Source organism: Eublepharis macularius, chromosome 17 (genome assembly GCF_028583425.1).
Source record: "Eublepharis macularius isolate TG4126 chromosome 17, MPM_Emac_v1.0, whole genome shotgun sequence".
NCBI classification, from domain to species: domain Eukaryota; kingdom Metazoa; phylum Chordata; class Lepidosauria; order Squamata; family Eublepharidae; genus Eublepharis; species Eublepharis macularius.
The window spans coordinates 45,881,852-45,895,608 of NC_072806.1; the positions used below are offsets into that span (position 1 = coordinate 45,881,852).

At 43.2% G+C, this 13,757-nt stretch overlaps 1 protein-coding gene and 1 pseudogene across 2 annotated transcripts in view; one reads left to right on the forward strand and one right to left on the reverse strand.

Moving 5' to 3' along the window:
• LOC129344477 (poly(A) polymerase alpha-like) overlaps positions 1–13,062 on the reverse strand; it is a 32,237-nt pseudogene extending 19,175 nt beyond the window's left edge.
• Positions 1–13,757, forward strand: part of CCSER2 (coiled-coil serine rich protein 2) — a 356,652-nt gene that overhangs the window by 19,176 nt on the left and 323,719 nt on the right. The gene's annotated exons all lie outside the window — the stretch shown is intronic.

A 13,757-nucleotide genomic window follows, 5' to 3' on the forward strand; every position in this document is an offset into this window, starting at 1 on the left:
TATGATGCTCTACTGCACCCTCCGTCCCTCAAATTCTCTATCCCGAGGGTCATCCTCTCCTCCTTGAACTGGTGGCTGTCTGATGACAACTTGTTTAGAGGGACCCCTTTTGGGTATCAACACCATGACATCACGGTTACCACTGATGCCTCTCTGTTGGGATGGGGGGCTTACTGTGGTGATGTGTCTGTGCAAGATGTCTGGTCTGACAGGGAAAAGACCCTCCATATCAATGTGCTTGAACTAAGGGCCATTCGTTTCGCACTTGTGTCTCTTACAGCACTGCTGAGAAATCGTCATGTCTTGGTGCAGACGGACAACACGACTGCCATGTACTACGTGAATCAGCAGGGGGGCACAGTGTCCATGGCCCTGTGCCGGGAAGCCACACTCACTTGGCAGTGGGCTATCAAGAACGGCGTGTCGCTCCGTGCTATACACGTGGCTGGGTCGGACAATGCCCGGGCAGATGCCCTCAGCAGGGTCCCTTTGCTGGACCACGAGTGGGAACTGAACGTAGAGTGCGTTGGGCCGATCTTCCAGATGTGGGGTCATCCAGTGATAGACGTGTTCGCCACTGCGGCGACCACCAAGGCCCACACGTTCTGCTCCAGGGCAGGGAGCGACCCCCTCTCTATTGGGGATGCCTTCCAGTTTACGTGGACGCAGGGCTTGCACTACATGTTTCCTCCATTCCCCTTGATTCCCAGGGTCCTGTGCAAGATAGAGGAGGACGGGACGGACTGCATTCTAGTGGCCCCCTTCTGGCCACGGCAGGTTTGGTTCCCGAAGCTCCTGCAGATGTCCCAACGGACGTATGTGAGTCTGCCCCCTCGGCAAGACCTTCTCCTACACGGGAGCCTGGTCCACCACGATCCAAGGAAGCTGCATCTAACGGCTTGGCGGATCGTTCCTCCCCGATAGGCTTTACTGACGAGGTACAGAGGGTCCTCCTGAATGCTCGTCGGCCATCCACTAGGCGCGCTTATGCGGCCAAGTGGCGCAGGTTTGAGCTCTGGGCACTTGCCAGAGGAGTGGTGCCTGACAACAGTCCCTTGGGGGTGGTGTTCGAGTATTTGTGCCACTTGCGTGGCCAGGGCTTGAAGGCTTCCTCCCTCAAGGTCCACCTGGCAGCGATATCTGCTGCTCACACCCGAGTTGCGGGTGCTACTGTGTTTTCTCACCCACAATCCCGCCAGTTCCTTAAGGGCATGTACAATCTTTACCCACCTGTGTCAGCGCCAGTGCCTCAGTGGTCGCTGTCCTTGGTGCTCTCACGTCTCATGTTGCCTCCATTTGAACCTATGGCTACATGCCCCTTGGATATGCTATCCTACAAGGTAGCATTCTTGGTGGCCGTCACATCGGCCAGAAGGGTCAGTGAGCTGTCTGCACTGCGGTCTGACCCTCCCTTTCTTGTGTTTCATCCCAACAAGGTGGTCCTGCGTCCCTGCCTCGGGTTCCTGCCCAAGGTGGTGTCCGCCTTCCACCTCTCGCAGGATATCTCACTGCCTGCATTCTTTCCTCAACCTTCCTCTAAGGGGGAAAAGGCCCTCCATACCCTAGACTTGAAGAGGGCCCTAGCCTATTACCTGGATAGGACGAAGGGATTCCGCTCCAGTCCTCACCTGTTTGTATGTTTTGGGGCCAAGGACAAGGGTAACAGGGCTTCCTCACAGACCCTGTCTAGGTGGATTGTGACGGCCATTAGCAAGGCCTATTCCCTAGCAGGGGTGGCTTGCCCGCTTCATGTCAGAGCCCACTCCACGCGGTCCCAAGCATCCTCTTCGGCACTCCTCAGGGGGGTGCCCCTGGTTAACATTTGTAAAGCAGCCACATGGTCCTCTGCAGACACCTTTGTCAGGCATTACGCCATTGATGTCAATGCGGAGCAGGATGTATCTGTGGCCAAGGCTGTCTTACACTCCCTCTTTTCCTGAGGGAGTTTTGGTTTGACTTCCTTGACGTACCTGTTGGGTACCCTTGAGTGGAAGTGTGTATATATGTACCTGGGGGTGTGTATATATGTAAATATTGAGTATTTATGTGTCCTTACACAGTATTTTTACATAGATGTATATATGCATATCTATTTATTGTTGATCTTGTTTGCTTAATAAAATTGTGTTGGACTTCACCCCCGCCTTCCTTATTGTGTGAAGCTTGGTACACTCCCATGTGTGGAGGCACAGAAGAACGAAGATGAAAACAGGGTTAACATACCTGTAACTTATGTTCATCGAGTTCTTCTGTGCTGACACACAACCCTCCCTCCTACCCCGCTGTGAACTCCAATGCACAATACTGTGATGGCTGTAACGGATATTGGTGTTTTTAAGGTGTTACGGCTGAAGTGTGTTGGTCAAGCGGCGGCAAGGGAGAACTGAGGGAAGGGGCCGTTGGTCGCTGGAGGATCACGTGACCGTTTGGGCGGGAAAACGGTCGCTGAGGCGCGCGACAAACGGCCCCTTCGGAGCCATGGAAGCTCTAGAAAATTCTCCGGCGGCTGGCCTGCGCCTGCGCAGTCCCCATGTGTGTCAGCACAGAAGAACTCGATGAACATAAGTTACAGGTATGTTAACCCTGTTTTACTTTACATTTCTAGACCGCCCTCCCCATCAGATGGGCTCAGGGCGGTGTAACAACCAACAATTTACAACATACAATTTAAAACAATAAAAACATCATGAATAAACATTTAAAACATTTTTCCATATACAATAAAATTTATCAGTTTCGGATATAAATATTAAAATTCAGGGTCTAGGTCTTACAAAATGCCCTGCATCAGACTTTTGTGAGCTCCTGCATGGGTGGTGGACGTTCTTCAATGGTATGGTCAACAAGAGGACAGCCTAGTCCCCACCAAATGCCCGGTGGAACATCTCTGTCTTGCATGCCCGGCAGAAAGATAACAAATCCCGCCGGGCCCTAGATGTATCAGGAACCCACCGAATAACTACACCCAATGAGAAATTGTCAATGGCATCATGCTTGATAGGAGGGACATGTCCATTGGAGTGCCACAAGGCTTGATTCAGGATCCGGTGCTTATCAATATATTTATAAATGATCTGGACAAGGGTGTGAAGGGATTACTCATTAAATTTGCAGAGAACACCGAACTGGAAGATCTGAACACACTGGGAAAGTGGGCAGATTTGAATACGATGCAGTTTAACATGGATAAATGTCAGGTTCTTCACCTTTGTAACAAAAATGCAAATGTTCTGGATGAGGGATGCTCTTCTGGGTAGCAGTATGTGTGGACAAGATCTTGGCATAGGGGTGGATAGGAAGCTAAATATGAACAGTCAGTGTGATGCTGCAGCAAAAAAGGTGAACAGAATCTTTGGGTATATCAACAAAGGCATAACATCGAAATCACAGGATGTCATTTTCCCAATATATACTTCGTAGGTCAGGCCCCACCTGCAGTGTTGTGTGCAATTCTGGAGTCCTCGCTTCAAAAAGGATGTGGAGAAATTGGAACGAGTGCAGAGGAGATGATTAGGGGCCTGGAAACCCATGAGGAAAGACTGAGGGACTTGGGAATGCTCAGTTTGGAGAAGAGGAGGTTGAGAGAAGATGTGATTGCTCTCTTGATGTATTTAAAAAGCTGCCACTTAAGGGAGAGAAAGGAGCTGTCCCTGTTGACAACAAAAGATAGGACTTGAAACAATACTGGCTGCACATTAGGAAAAAGTTCTTCACATTAAGATCAAAAAGAGTCCAGTAGCACCTTTAAGACTAACCAACTTTATTGTAGCATAAACTTTCAAGAATCACAGTTCTCTTCGTCAGATGCGTGACGAAGTATTCACCTTATCCAGGAAACTCTTAACCACTTACTTCACATTAAGAGTAATTCAGCAGTGGAATTGGCTACCTAAGGATGTGGTAGGTTCCCTATCATTGGCAGTCTTCAAGGAGTGGCTAGACAAATACTTGTTGTGGATGCTTTAAGCTGTTCCTGCATTGGGCAAGGGGTTGCACTAGATGACCAGTAAGGCCCCTTCCAACTCTGATTCCTCTAAGGACCCATTCTGTCAGGAAGTTCTTCTTAACCTTTAGCTGAAAACTCCTTTGCTTTAGTTTTAACCCATTGTTTCTGGTCTGACCTTCTGGGTGTAACAGGCTCTCTTGCTGTGTTTTAACTAAGCTTCTACTACTCCAAAGGAAAGATTTATCTTTTCTTTTGGATAGTGTTCAGCAATTAATTCAAGACCTGTCAAAGTACTCAGACACTTGTTAGAGTTTATTTCTTTTATTGAAAATACACTCTATTTTTTTAATGAAGCAAGTAGTTAAAATATATATGATTATTAATATAAGTCCTACAAAAATAGAACACAGAAAGGCAATCAGAATTAAATTTGCTAACATTTCCTAACTAACTCTTTAAGTTTAAAAATAATGCATTTCATAAGAACTTTGAATAAGATATTCATAGCCTACATTGCAAAGATAAGAATCTCACCTAATCTTCATGAGATCTCTTCCAATCAGAACTGTAACTCATTATCTAGATTAGCATGTTTTATCATATACAAATATCTAAGATCTTTTCACGTAATAGCATAAGCAAACTATGATTGGTTTAATGCTTCATTGAATATTCATAATTTCTATTGTATAACCTTCTGATTAGCCAAAAAATGACATTATAGCTAACTCGTAAAACAAAGCCATAAATCCATGAGAAATGACAGGAAGAGTTCAGATACTAGATCACTATTGGTCCAATCTCTGATAAAGAAACAAATCATATCAAATCAATTTTATTATTACGGTCCTAGACCAGCAAAAGAGTTACAGGAATGATCAGTGTTACAGAGATAAACTAGAGAATACAGATTAAAAGATACCTCAGTAACATAATAGATAATATTGCCTAACATTGCCTTAAAATATTTAAAGTATTTAAAATATTTAAAATATTTAAAAATACTTAAAATTTAAATTCCAGCATATCATAAAAACCAGGTACCATAAAACCATAAGACAAAACTGTCTTTAGTTGGTAGTGAACGAACTCCTGTTCTTTATTGCCATCCAACCAAACTTAGCAACCTTATATGTTATATCCTGGGGTCTATCTGAGAGCATTTTTGAAAGTAGAAAAGCTCTATGTCTACCTGGATGGGCAGAAAGTATAGGCCTTATGTAAACTTCTCATAGTTGCATGTGTATTTTACAGTCAAAGATGACATGTTCTAGTGTTTCTATTTTCCCATCACCACAGGGACACAGGTGTTCTTCCAGTGGCATTCTTTTGTATCTGCCTTCCAGTACAGCTGATGGGAGAGCGTCCCAACGCATTAACGTAAAGGTTCTCCTGTGTTCGTGATTGGCAAGATTGAAAAGATAAGGCATAGGGGTTAGCCTAACCATGGGGTCAGGTTCAAACAGTAACACCTTGAATCTGTTTAAGTCGTGTTGTCTCTCGACCTCTATTATTCTCTGCTTAATGGCCTTTTTGGCTTGATTATAACCCATACTGAGCAATAATTGCTGTGATAAGCCATGGGAGGCTAGTTTACTATCCATCTTGCTAGCCCAAGATGGTGTACAATGATCAGTTAGCATTAGATTTACAAGCCCTTTAGGGAAAAAAGTTAACTTTAACCAATGAAGAATTGCTGCAATCAGGGTGGGTAAAAATCAATGATTTTTTTAAAAAAATAAAAAAAATGGATTTTTTAAATTTAAATCGGATTTTTTTTTTATTTAAATCGGATTTTTTTAAATAAAATGCTTTTTGAGGAAAATATATTACCATCCAAAGGTTATTCCATCATGAAATAAAGATTAGTTTTTAATTGTGTAGAATAAGGCTGTATATGTTTAATTTTTTTGGTAAATAAATTCCATTAATCCATTCACAATGTCATGCTCTTCCAGAGGTTTTTGTAAAATTATTGGGCAGTTTCTCTGCCTACAAGATATTATCACAGATGCTTGGTTTTGCAGTTCTCAAAACTGAATTTGTGTCAGCTCAGCAGAGATCACATGCCTCTTCTTCACAGCAAAAATGTTGTAACATGAACAGAGTTGAGAAAAAGACCTTAATCCTATTGTTCTACAAACCTATGAAGACAGAATCAACCCCTCCAGTGCTAAGTTTCAAGAAGTTCAGTGAATAGAAACAATATTTTTCTGATTGGAGTGGAATAGATCTGCACAAGAAGAAACAAAATGAAAGTACAAAATGAAAGTGAAACTTTTTGAGCACAATACTGCACAAGTCTTTGGATCTTTTGTGTGTATGACGTGAGGTTTATCACATTCTTTCCTTGGAGGAAAAACCCTATAATGGCAGCAGGCCGTAAAAGAGACCCAGTTTGGGAATACTTTAATGAAGTTCCTTTACCTATCGGAAAGGCAGGCATCTACTTGTATATTAAAGTTATACCAGCAAGAATTAGTCTTTATGTAGAAAACTATGATTTAAATCAAGCCTTAATGACTAGTGATTTAAATTGTGATTTAAATCAGTTTGATTTAAATCAAATCCACCCTGGCTGCAGTCCATAATCTGACCTCTACTGTTATCAGGCCTGCGTCCAGTCGGATTGCAGCATTTGTAGTACAAGGCCCCCCCCCCCCGAAAAATACCTCTCAGAAATTTTGACTGTGTTATTTCCATCGGGGTACAGTTGGATTTAATACTAAGCAGAGCTCCATACGTTAATTGGGCTAATGATTTTGCAGAGAATAACCTGAGCGCAGCTGTCAGGCATCTACCTCCCTTGGTCCAGAAGAATTTTTAAATTGCTCCGGCAGACTTTTGAGCACTCGAGGCAACATGGGCAATATGTGCGTTGCACAACCCAGTCGCTTGGAAGACCACACCCAGATACTTAAAGCATCGTACTTGCTCTATGCGGACTGAGTTCAGGTTCCATGAGTAAGTTCTGGGTCTCTGGGCAAAGACCATTATCTTTGTTTTAGCATAGTTGAGCTCTAGAGTGTTATCCCGGCAATACTGCATAAGTGAGCGCAAAGCTCTCCTCAGACTCCTGGAGAGTATGACTATGTCATCAGCATACAGAAGCACAGGAATATGCCTGTTCCCAACTTTCGGGAGATGGAAGTCTGGCTTGTTTAAATAGGATACCATATCATTAATATATAAATTGAACAGAAGGGGGGGCCAATATACATCCCTGTCTGACTCCCTGCCCTACTTCTGTTGAATCTGACAAGTGGCCTTGGGGACTGTATCATACTCATATTGTATTATTTTCGTGTAGGGCCTGAATCAGAAATAATAAGCGTCTATCTATTGATGTAGTTTCTAATTTTTCCCACAGCATGGTTCTAGAAATTGAGTCAAACGCTGATTTTAAGTCGATGAAAGCTGCATATAATGATGCTGTTGAATTGGAGGAGTATTTTGTGATCAGGTGGTCTAAGATCACACATTGATTTAGTGTTGAGTGCCCCTTTCTAAACCCAGCTAGTTCATCAGCTAGGCAGCCCCCTTCCTCAATCCAGTCCCTAAGTTTCCGTTGGAGATGTTTTGCATATAACTTACTTATAGAGCTTAAAAGGCTAATAGGTCTGTAATTAGAGGGGTCATCTTTACTGCCCTTTTTATGAATAGGAATGATGACGGCAGCCCCCCAATCCCTTGGGATTCTTCCAGTATTGTCTATTATTGAGAATATTTCCATCAAGAAAGGAACCCACCAGTCAATATTTTGTTTTATTAGCTCAGGGGGGATCAAATCAATGCCAGGTGATTTACCAGGCTTTAAAGATTCGATAAGATGCTTCACTTCTGTGGGATTCACTGGCTGCCATTTTGGAAGGGTACTAAGATCTACTGTCTGATGATAATTTCCTGCCAAGTTTTTATACTGCTCTTTGTAGTGTTTTTCCCATAATTCTGGCGCTATTATGGTGTCTGTCGTCTTATGAGCACTGCGTGAGTGTTGTGCAATTAATCTCCAGAATAGGGTAGAATTGTTGTTCTTTGTCGCCTGATTTAATTGTTCCCATGCGAGAACAACCGCCTCCTGCTTTTTCCTTTGAAGGAGTTGTTTATACTGTGATTTTTGAGTTTTTAATTCCTCCAAGGTTACTGTCCCTGGTTCGTACCTATATCTAAAATAGCTAACACTGAGTTTTTTACTTTTCTACATTCATCATCAAACCAGGATTTATTAGGTCTCTGGTTTACCCTTGTATTCCTGGTGTTTGAGCCCTTCAGGATTTTTTGAAATTCCTCAAGCAGAGAGTCATATTCTCCAAAGCAGGAATCAAGATCCCCTGAGTTATAAAATATTTGTAACTTGGAGTTAAGTCTCCCTGAGCTCAGGAGTTTAGATACATTCCTACTTAGGTTGGTGTTCCATCTAATCCAGCAGAATCTCTCACCTTAGACCGGTTTGCTTTCCCCTTGTGTCCTTACATCTGCATTATGTATTATAACAGCTAACTTCACATTAAGTAGTAAGTGATCACTATCACAGTAAGGATCAATCTCAAAGGTTTCGGTAAATGGTACAAGGGTGTCTGAAACCATAATATAATCAATTGTACTCATTCTATCTCCTGACCAATAGGTATATTTGCCAGGGTAATCATTCAAAATTGAACCATTCAATATGCATAAGTTGTTTTGAAATGCTATTTGTGTCAGGAGAAATCCTGAATAATTGGCTTTAGGGTCTTTTGAAGAACGAGCATATGGTAAAGTTTGAATAGAAATGCTAGGAGGACAAGTCTTAAACTGGGAATATAGGCTAGCATCGTCCACCCCTCTCCGGGCATTAAAATCGTATGTTTCTAGCCCTGCCCAGAGTTTTTCTGTTTGTTCTTTTACTTGCGCTGGGGGCAGATAAACATTAATAATTATAAAGGAGCAATATTGCAGGTGGAAAGCCACGGCCATAGCATTTGAGTCGGAGTCCACTATTTTTAATTAGCTGTCAAAAGATTAAAGGACACCTGTTTTAGTTACCTAACACTCTTAAAAAATGCATAAGTTCATGAAAAGTTTACAAGTTCACCCACGATACTAAGCTATGTATTAGCTTAGTATTGATTAGTATAATGTGCTTTAATCTATATTATTACAACATGGGGCTACAGAAAACAACTCCGCTTCATCCTCTATGTGACAGCCCTTCAAATATATGAAGAGAGCTATCATATCACCCTTCAGTCACCTCTTTTCCAGGCTAAATATATCCATCTCTTTCAACCTTTTCTCATAGTACTTAGCCTTGTTATTGGTTTGTAATTATCATTGTTTGCCAGCATGTTTCCTTTTCTGGAGAAAGGTGATCTAAAAATCTTCAAACACACTACTCTGCTTTCTCCCTTGCCCAACCACTATGGTCATCTTCTGAGGCCCTGCTTCATGTTCCCCTGCCTTCTGAGATTAAGTAGTTGGCAACTTGAGAGAGGGTATTGTCTGTTGTGTTACTGAAACCTGTACTTTCTCCTGTGGGAGACTTGTCTGTCCTCTTCTGCAGCAATCTTCCACCAGTGGGTAGACAGTTCCCCCCCCCCCCCCGTCTGACATTTCCCCAGTGATCCCTCGTTCCTTCCTTATGCTTTAATTGCTGTTCTTATGTTTTGGCATGTTTTTTAGCTTTGGTTTTGTTTCAGTGATGATTTGGTTTGGTTTTAATAGAATTAAGACATGTTTTTATTAATGTATATTTTCAGTTTGTTAGCTGCTTTGGTGACTGGTGAGGGCATACAGGTGGGTATACATTTTGTAAATAAATAAAATAACAGGTTAGATTCTGCAATCTGTCAGTGGAAGGCTCAGGCAGATGTGAATTTTTGTTGTATTTTCTTCCAGTCCAGCAATTCATTCAATTTGGAGGAACCATGTAGACTAAATGGCAAGTGACTTAGGATTGGAGTGAGGAGGGGTGATTTTCCTTTCCTCCATCTTCTGTCAGCAGACCTTCACTTGCAGAAGAAATAAGTTTGCGCCCTTTCCCCTTCTTGTTGCGGCCCTGTGACCTGTGTGACCATTAGGCAAAGGTGGTCCCATGACCATGGGGATCAACTTTTCTGGGGTCAGAAAGAGCTGCTAGGAAGAGTAATGTAGTAAACTACCACACCTCTTTCTGCTGATTACTTTGTTGGATACAACTGCAGGCGCAGTTCTCTGCTACTGAGAGAAGTGTGCACTTCACATTGAACATCTGGACCTGCCCTCAGTTGCAGCATACATACCTCTTGCTGATTGCACACTGGTGGCAACCCAATGGAGGCATCAGGCAGGTGAGATGGGGGGCTGCTTGGCTGGCTGCTGCAAGACTTGGTTCCACACCAGGGTTCTCGATGAGGCACGCATAGTGAACTACAACACTGCTGCAGTCAGGAGGCAATTACTGGAGGGGGTAAACTGACTGATGGTGCAGACATCAAGGCAGTGGCAGTGCAAGTGGGCATCAAGCACATTTGCTGCATGGCCCACAAACTTCACCTCCTGGTGAATGATGCTTTGAGGAATCTGGACTGGACTCTGACGTGTGAGTTCCAGTATCTCCTCTGGAGATGCTAGCACCTCACTGGTCACTTCTTGCGTAGCATGAAAGGAACCAACCAACTGTGCCAGAAGCAGATCAGGTCAGTTGTACTGGAACATCACCTAATCGGTGATGTTGCCACACGCTGGAATTCTACCCCTGCCATACCCAACCATTTGGTGGAACTGAAGGCTTTTGGAGAACAGTCTTTGGATGGGGGAGAGTTAATTAAGCCAAGGGGACTGGCTGACCAGCTCCTAGATGGTGGAGGTTCTTAGGCCCCTTAAAGACTTCACCACCGTGGTTTTGTCTGACACAGTGACCCTGGGTCTGATCATTTCTCTAGTCTAGACACTTCAAAGGAAGATGGTCTCCTTTAGTTATTTTTAATGATTTGATATATATTTTTTCTGCTGTTCCAACCTCCTTCCTGGACCCAGCTGCAAGGAGTGCAGACCTTGTTCCCATAGTACACATCAGCCGCAGCCTCTCACTGAGAAGGAGATGAACATGTTGGCAACCATGTGCAACTTGTATATCGAGGGCCGCATCACCGAGTGGGCTTGGAATATCACCAGCTTGAGAGAAGAGCTCTCTCAGTGGGTGTGGCATATGCAGAACCCTGCCAACAGATGAGACAGAGGGGAGGACCAGGTCATCTGTTCCCTGCACCATCACTTCTCAGCAGGTTCTCTGCACAGCCTCCCTGGAGATGGAGGCCATCTAGGGTACGCTCGGCCCCTCTGGGAACGTGAGACGCGTGAGCCAGGTTTCATTGGAGGTAATAGTTGGGAACTGTCAGAATCCTGCAAGTTACTTTCCACCTGCCCTCTGAGCTAATGGGCCGAGAATTCGGTGGTCTGGCTGGCCCTCTCTCATGAAGCTCCTCTCATGCTCTCCGACAAGCATGCAGAGCAAGTGTGTCTTTTCCCATGCAGGTGACATTGTCAGCCCTCATTGCACTTGCCTGCTCCCCTTGAGTATTGAACTGCTGTTTTTCCTGAAGAACAAGTTGCTGCTGTTCAGTTGCCAAGCTCTGGACTTTCAGAGTGAGTGCACAGCTTTGCCTGCATCCTCTGTTAGTCTGTGCTGGGGAGGTACGGAAAAATGCTCTTCTCAATACTTAACATTTAGTTAGAAAACCAGTAGGAGGGATACTTGATACAGTTGGCACATCATAAAATGCACACCACAATTTGACCCCCCCCCCAAATAAAACCAGCAACCCAGCCAGGACACTCTTTGTCCTTGTCACAAATCTATGCAACAAATTAAGCAGAACTGTTGCTCTTTTTGTCACTGAAACAGGGAGATTCAGAGAGAGATGTTAGGGAGAGTAGGGAATTTGGTTATACCATGCAAATGCCACAAACAAGCAGAGGCAAACACACTGAAACACCCAAAATGAAGTTAGAGAATGCTGTTGTGCTGTTCTTGTGTAAAATGTTACTGTATTTAAAGAGACATACCACTTAAAAATACCAAGAAAAATATATGTACAAGAGTTGATGCTAGTGAATTTGGATAAAACTGACAATTTTTTGTTATAAGTATAGCCCAGAAACTCCAACAAGGAAATATACTATATTGGAATAGATGTTGTGTTAACCTCTGTGTTAACCTGAAATTAACCTGTGTTAACCTGAAATTGTCCATGTTTGGTACTAGATGGAGAATTTCATTGGTTATCCTGCAACAAGACTTTGTATATATCTGGTGCTTATATTTTAAGTAGACTATCATCTCAAAGTTCTTCAATAACAGTTTGTAGCACTAGTCAGGCAAACAAGATATCAATCTGTTCTATTAAGAATTTTGATGGAAGCAAATGCTTCTTCACCAGCCCCTAAGTCTTCTATTTCTTCTTGCAGTTTGAGTTTTTCATAAAATGAGGTGCAGGAGTCACTACAGACAATGTGTCAATATTGGCAACTTTTGTGTGCATACCCAATCTGTATGATTCAAATATAAAAATTTTCCCTCAAACATTTTCTATTACAGACTGTGGAAGATTTTTAATTTCATTGAATTTCTGTAGCCACTGCTTTGCAAGGTCATTTAGTTTGATGGTAGTTGTGGGTTTTCCGGGCTGTATTGCCGTGGTCTTGGCATTGTAGTTCCTGACGTTTCGCCAGCAGCTGTGGCTGGCATCTTCAGAGGTCTAGCACCAAAAGACAGAGATCTCTCAGTGTCACTGAGAGATCTCTGTCTTTTGGTGCTACACCTCTGAAGATGCCAGCCACAGCTGCTGGTGAAACGTCAGGAACTACAATGCCAAGTCCACGGCAATACAGCCCGGAAAACCCACAATAACCATCGTTCTCCGGCCGTGAAAGCCTTCGACAATACATCGTCATTTAGTTTCTCCAGAATTAGAATTCGGTGTTGCAGTTCTTCTTCCTCTTCAAAGACACTGAAAAGTTTTAATTAATTTTGGAGTAACTTAACTATACCATCACGCTACTTGGGGGTAGCTAAACTGATAGATGTAGGTAATGCCATAAGGCTCCTGTGTCTACTGTGTCTGTTGTGATCCCTAAGTTGTAACTGGAAACTGCATTGGCTCTCCAGATGTGGTGAAATGCTGCCGGCTACTCCTTGGAACAGTCACTCTTGGAGTGCGGGTGTTGTAACTATGATACGGACCTGGCTCAGGGAGAGGGACTGCTCGTTAGGCCAGGCAGTGGTTCTGGTCATAAAATATTGTATTGTTAAATAACTTCTGTCATTGCAGGGGTGGGAAGGAACAGAGTGTCCAATGATGAAGGATGATGCAGCCGCAGCTTTGTCTTTTTTTTTTATTGTATATTTTTTGTGCATTTCCTTCAAAACATCCTTATTCCCGTACATATATACCCATTGCCCTCCAACCTCTCTCCATAAGTTCATATACAGTTTCTATATCTTCAGCAGAAGTCCCTTGTAAGAATCATTCTTCTATTTATCTTGTTTCTTCACATCCGGATAAGAGGAGTTAGTCTCTGAGTCCTCTCCTTCTTCTATTCCTCTTTGATTCTCCTTCCTCTTCCTCCTCACTTAATTCATCGCCGAAGGTATTGTATCCTATAGCCGGGGAGGGTTGAGAGTTTTAGTGTATTTTGGATGACTATTTCCCATTCAAGTTATTCATCTGTATTTCCATACCCTTATCCCTCCCGCCCTCCCTTTAGCTACTCATCCTTTCTAGCCAGGGGCACAAACTTAGGAGCTTCCACCGAACGTCCCGTTGTTGACCCTCCATGACCCATTTTAAAT